Raw genomic sequence first — 8,354 nt, 5'->3', positions numbered from 1 at the left:
TGAAAGCTCGATTTAATTTTTTTTATTAAAGCTCGTATTGGCTGCTAATGCTTGATTCCCGGTGGTCCCATGTGAGTGGACTTTTCACCCAATTGCGTGTCCACAGAGTGCGACGTGTGAGATCCACAAAACGTTTTTCAAATTTAAATTTTGAAAAAAATCTTGCGCCACGCCAAAATGCACAACATTGGTTGCGAGTTGTAATCAATGGAAAAAGTGATGTTAAGGGGGTGTTTGGTAAAGTAGTTTGAAAATTGTTGTTTATTGTTTTTTGAAATACGTGTGGGTGAAAAAGTGTATTAAAATACGTGAAATGATGTTTAAAAACTAAAAAATGTTGTTTAAAATGGCAAACCAAACGGGCCCTAAATCTATATGCCTCTTATTGAATTATTTTTTATCTTATTTCATTTTATATTTTTATATTTTTGAAGAAAAAAGACATAAAAGTGTAAAATTATATATTTAGTGATGTTTTTAACCAACCTAAATTAAGAGAATCTAATTGAACTAACCTGATAAGTATTAATTCTGTTCCATTTCGACCAGAACGGCCGAAAAATACCATTCCGGTATCCAAACCAGAACGAGAAACCCCCCTATTACACCTTGGATAAAATTCCGGATCATTACAGTCAATTTCGACCATTTCGGGCTATTTCAATGAATTCCGGTCGAAACTCTTTTTTTTTTTTTTTTTTTACCTTGGATAAAATTCCGGATCATTACAGTCAATTTCGACCATTTCGGGCTATTTCAATGAATTCCGGTCGAAACTCTTTTTTTTTTTTTTTTTTTTCATTCCTTCACCATAAACGTGAACTCCAGATCAGATCTGCTACCAAATCATTTCAGAGGGGCATAAAGTGAGGAATAAAATATAACTGACAAGATTTTGAAACGAGGAATAGGAGTACAGAACTCAATGATGCACCTGGCAGATATTGAGTGGAGTTTAAGTTGAAAGGATGCTTCTAGGAAGCTTCATGGGTTTATATGCATCCCACTATGTTTGTTTATTTACCAAAAAACCCCATTTTTATAATAATTAATCTAATTACTTTATATCTTTTCAAAAAAAATCATTTTATTATCATGATTTTCTTTTAAAAAACTATATTAAATTTATTAATTTATAACATTTGGCTTAATAATAGAAATGAATAATAAATTTTTTTTATTAATTACTATATATATATATATAACGGTAAAATCTCAAAATACATGGGTACCGAAAATAAGCTATACCAAAACACCTTTATAACCAAAGTTTAAGGAGGAGCAAAGCATCAAATATTACCTACAGATTAAGACTTTTTTTTTTTCAAAATTCGATCAGAACTCCAAATTTATTTTGTCAACAATTTAATTTATTATCCTTTACCCAAAAATAGAAGATAATGGTTTAAAACAGTTATCATTAAAATCCGAAAATTGAAGAAAAAACAAGAAAAACCGTAAACCGCAAATTCAACTAGAAAAACCAAGAAGAATAAGAATAAAAACTAGAATTTTTTTTTTTTAGCAGAAAGAAAAACTAGAATAAAATGGTACAAAACTACAAACTTCTTTAGATCTGCACTGATGAGATTGGGGAAAATCTCAGATCTGTTGGTAAAAATAAAATTTTAAAAAAATATATATACTTCTTTCGGATGATATGTATGAGAAAGCTATGCTTTGAGCTTAGACTGGAATAAAATGTTGAGGAAGAGGATCATGAACTTACCTTGAGAAAGAGACTTGAGGCTTGAGAGAGAGAGCAAGTGAGAGGATGTGTACTCCACTGCACTACCGAAAAAAGTGTGGGGAAAGAAAAGTGAAGTAAAAGGAGCTTTAGTCAGATTTGATGGAAAGCAGATAAAAAAAGAAAACAAGAGTAAACGTCTTTGACTAGGAAAGTGGTATGAAAGTGGAAATGGAATGAATGAGAGGGCATGAGCTCTGGGAATTGCATATGCCATATCTAAGCTTCATTTAGTATTTTTTTTCTTCAAAAAACTCCCACATCCGAAATGCTATATACAAAGTATTGCAAAAAAATTTACAACTCTTAGCAGTATTGTAAAAAAAAATATATATATATATATATATATAAATATATATTTATATTTTATTCTCACCTGATACGAAATTTCTCTGTCCTCTCTCTCGTTATTTTGGTTCTCTTCTCTCTCTCTGGCTTCCTTCAATTTCTCTCTCCTCTCTTTATGCCCAAATACCATCTTCCTCTCAACATCAACATCACACGTCACATTGGCTCATTTTTTCTGGTGGGTTGCAATCCGGCGAGTTCTGTGGTTGCTTTTTTTTTTATTTTTGCATGGGTCACACCGAGGTCAATGTTTCTGGGTTCCTATTGTGAGCCTGTGTAATTTGATGGTTGTGATTTGTGAGCTATCTAGCCGGATTTCTTTGTTCCTTAGTTTGTGGTTGTGGTTTGTGTGGGTTGGTGGTGTGGGTAGTGAGTTAATGGCGGTGGTTGTGTTGATGGTAGTGGTTAAATGAGAGTTTTAATTTTGGTTGGGGATGATGGCGATGGCGGTAGTGGGTTGGGCTGGGTTAGGTTGGTGATGGTGGTGGCAGTGGGTTGTGTGGATAAATGACGATAATATATTATTTTATTATTTAAAAATATTATTTTAATAAATAAAATTAAAAAAATAAATAAAAATTGAGATATGGATAAATGACGATAATATATTATTTTATTATTTAAAAATATTATTTTAATAAATAAAATTAAAAAAATAAATAAAAATTGAGATATTAAGGGGTAGTTTGGTAGAGTAGTTTGAAAATTGTTGTTTATAATTTTTTGAAATACGTGTGGGTAAAAAAGTGCGTTGAAATGCGTGAAATGTTATTTAAAAATTAAAAAATATTGTTTGAAATGACAAACTAAACGGGGTCTAAAAGTATTACTCTCTTTGTTCTAATTTTTTTTTCCTGTTTGAAAAGTCAAACATTTTAAGGGAACATCATTTATTATCTTGTCTATCTTTTAAAAATGTATAAGTTTTTAAAATTACCCTTAAAAAATTCATCAAAAAATTGAATTAGTAAATTAATAGGGGTATAATAGAAATATTAGTAAATTAATGACTTTTATTTTTAAAAACAAGACAATATTTTGAGACATCTCAAAATTAAATAAAAAAAAATAAGATGAAAATAGTATATAATGATATGATATAATAATAAAGTAAACTAGTTAAAAGCACCACGAAATCAAAGATTACAGAGGAAGCTTTCAGAAAAAATTCAAAGAATAAAGCGGTATCAACTGTTAGAAAACGAGTGTCGTAAACGTTTGAATAGAATCGTTTTCCAAATTGCTGTTTGATCTGACAAGAGAGAAAGAAAGCAACGCGTTAAATTTATATCTGATGTTACTTTACCTAACGAGTAACGACACTTGTGACAAAAGCAAGAGAAATGGACCGGAATACACTACCAAAAGTCTTTTGACAATTTCAAATTTTTTTCAGATATTTTTCTTTGTGTGATGAATGATTTCTTCTTTTTTTGAGCCATGTGATGAATGATTTCTGTGTTCTCTTTTCTTTGAATCTGTAATGATGTGCGTGAAACTTAGAAGGCACGAGTGGGATGAGGAATGGGGCGGAAATTTTAAAAGGAAATAAAATGAAAATATCTATTTCAAAACCGCGTGGCTCAAAGTAGAAACCGCGTGAAGGCGTCGATTTAATTTTTTTTTTTTTTTATTATTAAAGCTCGTATTGGCTGCTATGTACTATGCTTGATTACCGGGGGTCCCATGTGGGTGGGTTTTTGACCCAATTGCATGCCCACAGAGTCTGACGTGCGTGGGATCCACTAAACGTTTTTCAAGTTTAAATTTTAGGCCAAAACACGAGTCTCATAAAAAATTGTGTTTAACTTGATTTTCAACCTTTGTTTTTATTACTCAAAACTCAAAAATTCAATTTAAAGTGACGGAAACAAGAAACAGGCTCCAAGTGTTTTTAAAAATTGAGATAAAAAAATCAATGACACCAACGTAAATATATGGACTTTATGGGGCCCAAAATTTGTTTTTTGCCAAGTCAGACCCACTCATCACTGGTGGCATTTTCTCCTTTCCTTTTCTTTCTTTCTTTCTTCTTTGAACCCACTCCACCATTTTCATACATGCATAAATTTATACCCATAAACAAAAACCCATACCTCATTTTCGTAATTTTGGTTTTCAATCTAAGGATTCTTAGGTTTGGGTTTGGCTTTTCTGTGTTTGTGTTGGGCTTTGTGTAGCTTAGTTTATGTTTGATCCGGTTGATGACTCGACTCGACCCAAATAATGTTGCGTAATTTTTAATGGAAGATTTTCTTAGACTTAGTCCATGGAGTGGAGGCTTGCCCTCGGGAAAAATTTTGGCCCGTTTTGTAGCCCATTGTGAACCCTGTGCACAGGATATAAAAGCCGTTTTTTGGTGATTAGGGTTTTGTCTTGTCATGTTTTAGAGAGAGAGAAAAACACTATAACCGCACTTTGTACTTTTTTCCTTGATAATAGTGAAATCCCTGCAATTCCGTGTACATAAGCAAATTGCCGAAACAAGTAAATACTGTCTTGTGCGTGTGATTGTTTTTCTTTGACGTATGTTTTCTCAATTTTTTTTGTTTCTCACAAATTGGAATTTCGGTTGAATTCCCTACAGTTTGTGGTTAAGGCTTAAAGCTTATTCACTTGGATTTTTTGGTGGAGATTGTGGTTTTGGTTAAGGGCTATCGGTGGGTTTGAATTTTTTATTCATTCAGATTTTTTGGTAGAGGCTGTGGTCGTGTTGAGGGCTATTGGTGGTGGAGGTTATGGTTATGGATTTCTAGGTTTGCCGTTGGTGGTGGTGGAGCTGGGTTTCAATGTAGCTGGGTATTGATGCGTGAAATGGGTTTCTGGGGAAAGAGATGTTAATGGGTATTGATGAAAAGCATAACGAAATAGAAATAGAAAGAAGAGTAAAGAAGACCGAACTTGTTTTCGATCTGAACCAGCGTCGGACAGGAAGGTTTGTGTAGTGCTTTTCACTTTATGAGGTTTGGGTTTATTTCTAGACTAGGTGTGCTGCATTGGGAGAAAATGTCTTATGAAAGGTAAGAGAAATCCCCACGCGAGCACCAACCATAAGCAAACAGTGTGGTGTCGGTGGGTGGCTCCACTATTTTGGCAAAAAGTAGGATTAAATTTTGAGTTATGTGACTGGGTTATGTTGCCAGCCAAGAATTTTGGAGTTTTTGAGAGAAAGTGGAAACTGAGTTATGAGTTATGGGTTTTGAATTTGAGTTATGAATACTAAGTTATGAAAACTGAGCCATGGTCAAACAAAACAAGCCCTAAGTTTTGGCAAAACAACATGCGGATAACTTGTGATTTTTTTTTTTTTAAATGCATGACTAAATCGGGAGGGCTCACTGCAAATACTAGCTTGGCTCATTATTGTCGAGATAATTAGGGATGGCAATTTATATCCGACCTGCAGATACCCGACCCTAATGGGTCGGATTTTACCCTCCCGATAAATTATAGGGTCGGGTATGGGTTTTTTAAAAAAGCCCGAAGCGGGTCCAAGTCGGGTCTGGGTTTTTGCAAAAACCGACCCGAACCCAAACCCGACCCGACCCGTTTATATATAAGTTAAAAATACTAAAATACCCCCGTATATATATATAAGTTAAAAAAAAAAAAAAAAATCCTAACCCCATATTCCCATTTGACACAATCACTCTGATGTTGAGCCGCCTGCCTACTCTTTTTATCCTCTCCCACTCTCACTTGGTCAATCATTCTTCATCACCCCAACCTCCGATTTGTCACAGCCGGCCTGAACATCTGTCACCGCCAGCATGATTAGCCTGAAGCCCTTCACCGCCGGCCATCATTGCACCTCCAACCGCCTCACTTCCTCCATTTGTCTCCACCGGACCACCTCATTCTCTATCTTTTTTTTCTTTTTTTTTTCTTTTTTTTTTCTAGGTTCATTTCGTCTCAGTCATGTGAGTTGTTTGTGATTGTGTTAGGATTTGTGTTTGTGTTTGTGATTTTGAAAGGGAAAACATAAATCTGAAATTTTTGTGTTCGTGTTTGTGATTTTAAATGGGAAAAATCATAAATCTGAATTTGTGTTGTGTTTGTGATTTTGAATGGGAAAATTATGAATTTGAAATATTTGGGTTTGTGTTTGGGTTAGGATTTGTGTTTGTTTTTGTGATTTTGAAAGGGAAAATCATAGATCTTTGGTCATTGTTCATCCATGATTTCTTGGTGGTTCTTTTTATTTTTCAATTTTCATCCTTTGATTTCTTTGATTTTCTCTACCTAAGTATACTCCTGCTAGTATTAAAAAAATTGTATAAGAATGTGTTTGCCCAAATTCAAGGCTTGAATCTGGGCAAACACATTCTCAAAAAATCTGGGCAAACATTTTTTTTTATAAAATTTTGGGCCACAGTAGGTAGATTTTTTTTTTTTTGGATTGGGCCATGGTTTAGGCCCAAATCATGGCATGGCTAACGGGGCCCACAGGGTCTGCGGGTACCCGACTGGCCAGGTTTGGGGTAAAGAAAAAAATCCGTTTAATAGACAGGCCGAGTCCAGGTTTTGGGGCAGACCCGCAGGTCAGGTCCGAGTATGGAAAAACCCGGCCCGAACCCGACCCATTGCCATTCCTAGAGATAATAGTCTACTTCTTCACATCCATCGTGCAATGCATGTAGTTATTGATCGACAGAAGAATCATGGTATATACTTTCGTGTATTAGCTAAAGCATTACGTATGTCTGGTGGAGATCATATTCATTCCAGTACCATAGTAGGTAAACTTGAAGGGGAAAGAGAAATCACTTTAGGCTTTGTTGATTTACTACGTGATGATTATATTGAAAAAGATCGAAGTCGTGATATTTATTTCACTCAAATTAAAAAAAATTACAACCTATTCGAGCGTTGTTTTGCCGTAACTTAAATGGTCTGCTTTAAAATTTAAAACTTTACCTAATGTTTGCCCAAAATTTAAGTTGTTTGATTGTGATTTAAAATCTATGATGCAAGTATTCGGTTAGATTATTTTTTTTTATCTTATTTGAGCTTGTATTTTTAAAAGAAAGAGACATAAAAATTAAATAAAATTATATATTTAGTAATGTTTTTAGTAGATTACGAATATGTAATTGAGCTAACCTAAGTGGATAAAGTGTCAGATTTCAAATCACATGTATGCAACTTAAATTTCAACCTATCTATAAGTAAATAAGTTGTAATTTGCCCTAAATTCTAAACATATATACTATTATTAAAGGAACTTTTCCAATTTGGACTAAACATTTTTTTCCAAAATACCTGATAATATAGGTTTACATAAGAGCAAAACTTAGTAAAAAATAATATAGGTTTACATAAGAGCAAAACTTAGTAAAAATACTTCTTTAATTTTGACGTACAATATTAACTACAAAATAAGATCACTTTTTTTTTTTTGGGTTAAAATTCAATATGAACTACAAATTTATTTTGTCAACAATTTAATTTATTACCCTTTACCAAAAAAATAGAAGATTATAGTATAAAAATAGTACCTACCGGTGCAACAGGAATCGGACACCAATCTGGTTCAGTTATCATTAAAACCCGAAAATTGAAGAAAAAACAAGAAAACCTGTAAACCGCAAATTCAACTGGAAAATAAAAACCAAGAAGAATATGAATAAAAACTAGAAATTTTTTTCTTTAGCTGAAAGAAAAACTAGAATAAAATGATACAAAATTACAAACTTCTTAGATCTGCACTGAGGAGATTGGGGAAAATCTCAGATCTGTGGGTGAAAATAAAAAATAAAAGATACTTCTTTCAGATGATATGTATGAGAAAGCTATGCTTTGAGCTTTGACTAGAATAAAATGTTGAGGAAGATGATCAAGAACTTATCTTCAGAAAGAGGCTTGAGACTTGAGAGAGAGAGAGAGCGGGTAAGAGCTTTCTCATTAAGGGTTCTATATGCCAAAAGATGCTTTTTTTTAGCATTTTTGACCCAAAAGCTTGCTCCATCAAGGGTTTCAATGATAAAATTTTTGGCATTGGTGAACAATGTGGTCTCATATTTGAGACCACACTGTTCACCAATTGTAAAATTTATATTGTTTTTTTATTCAAGTGGAGCTCTCTCTCTCTCTCTCTCCAAACCCATGGTTAACAGTCAATGACCGTCCAAATCACCAACCCATGGTTGATTTGTGACTGACCCTAAATCAGCCACCGACCATCATCGCGGCGGCCCAAGGTGAGCAAACCATGGCGGCTTAAGGCGAGCAACAGCCCCATGGCCACTCGCGATCTGAA

General features: G+C 33.8%; 1 long non-coding RNA gene across 1 annotated transcript; it reads right to left on the bottom strand.

The window, feature by feature from the left end:
* Nucleotides 1-702: 702 nt before the first annotated feature.
* LOC136069871 (uncharacterized) lies at nt 703-2,637 on the bottom strand. The gene is made up of 3 exons (XR_010631071.1): nt 2,124-2,637; nt 1,730-1,786; nt 703-835 (listed from the first exon to the last, which is right to left on the bottom strand). It is a non-coding gene; the product is annotated as an uncharacterized LOC136069871 (long non-coding RNA).
* Between the last annotated feature and the right edge of the window lie 5,717 nt (nt 2,638-8,354).

The sequence above is a fragment of the Quercus suber genome, unplaced genomic scaffold, assembly GCF_002906115.3.
Source record: "Quercus suber isolate HL8 unplaced genomic scaffold, Cork oak 2.0 scaffold_194, whole genome shotgun sequence".
NCBI classification, from domain to species: domain Eukaryota; kingdom Viridiplantae; phylum Streptophyta; class Magnoliopsida; order Fagales; family Fagaceae; genus Quercus; species Quercus suber.
This window is presented reverse-complemented; position numbering and strand designations above follow the sequence as displayed.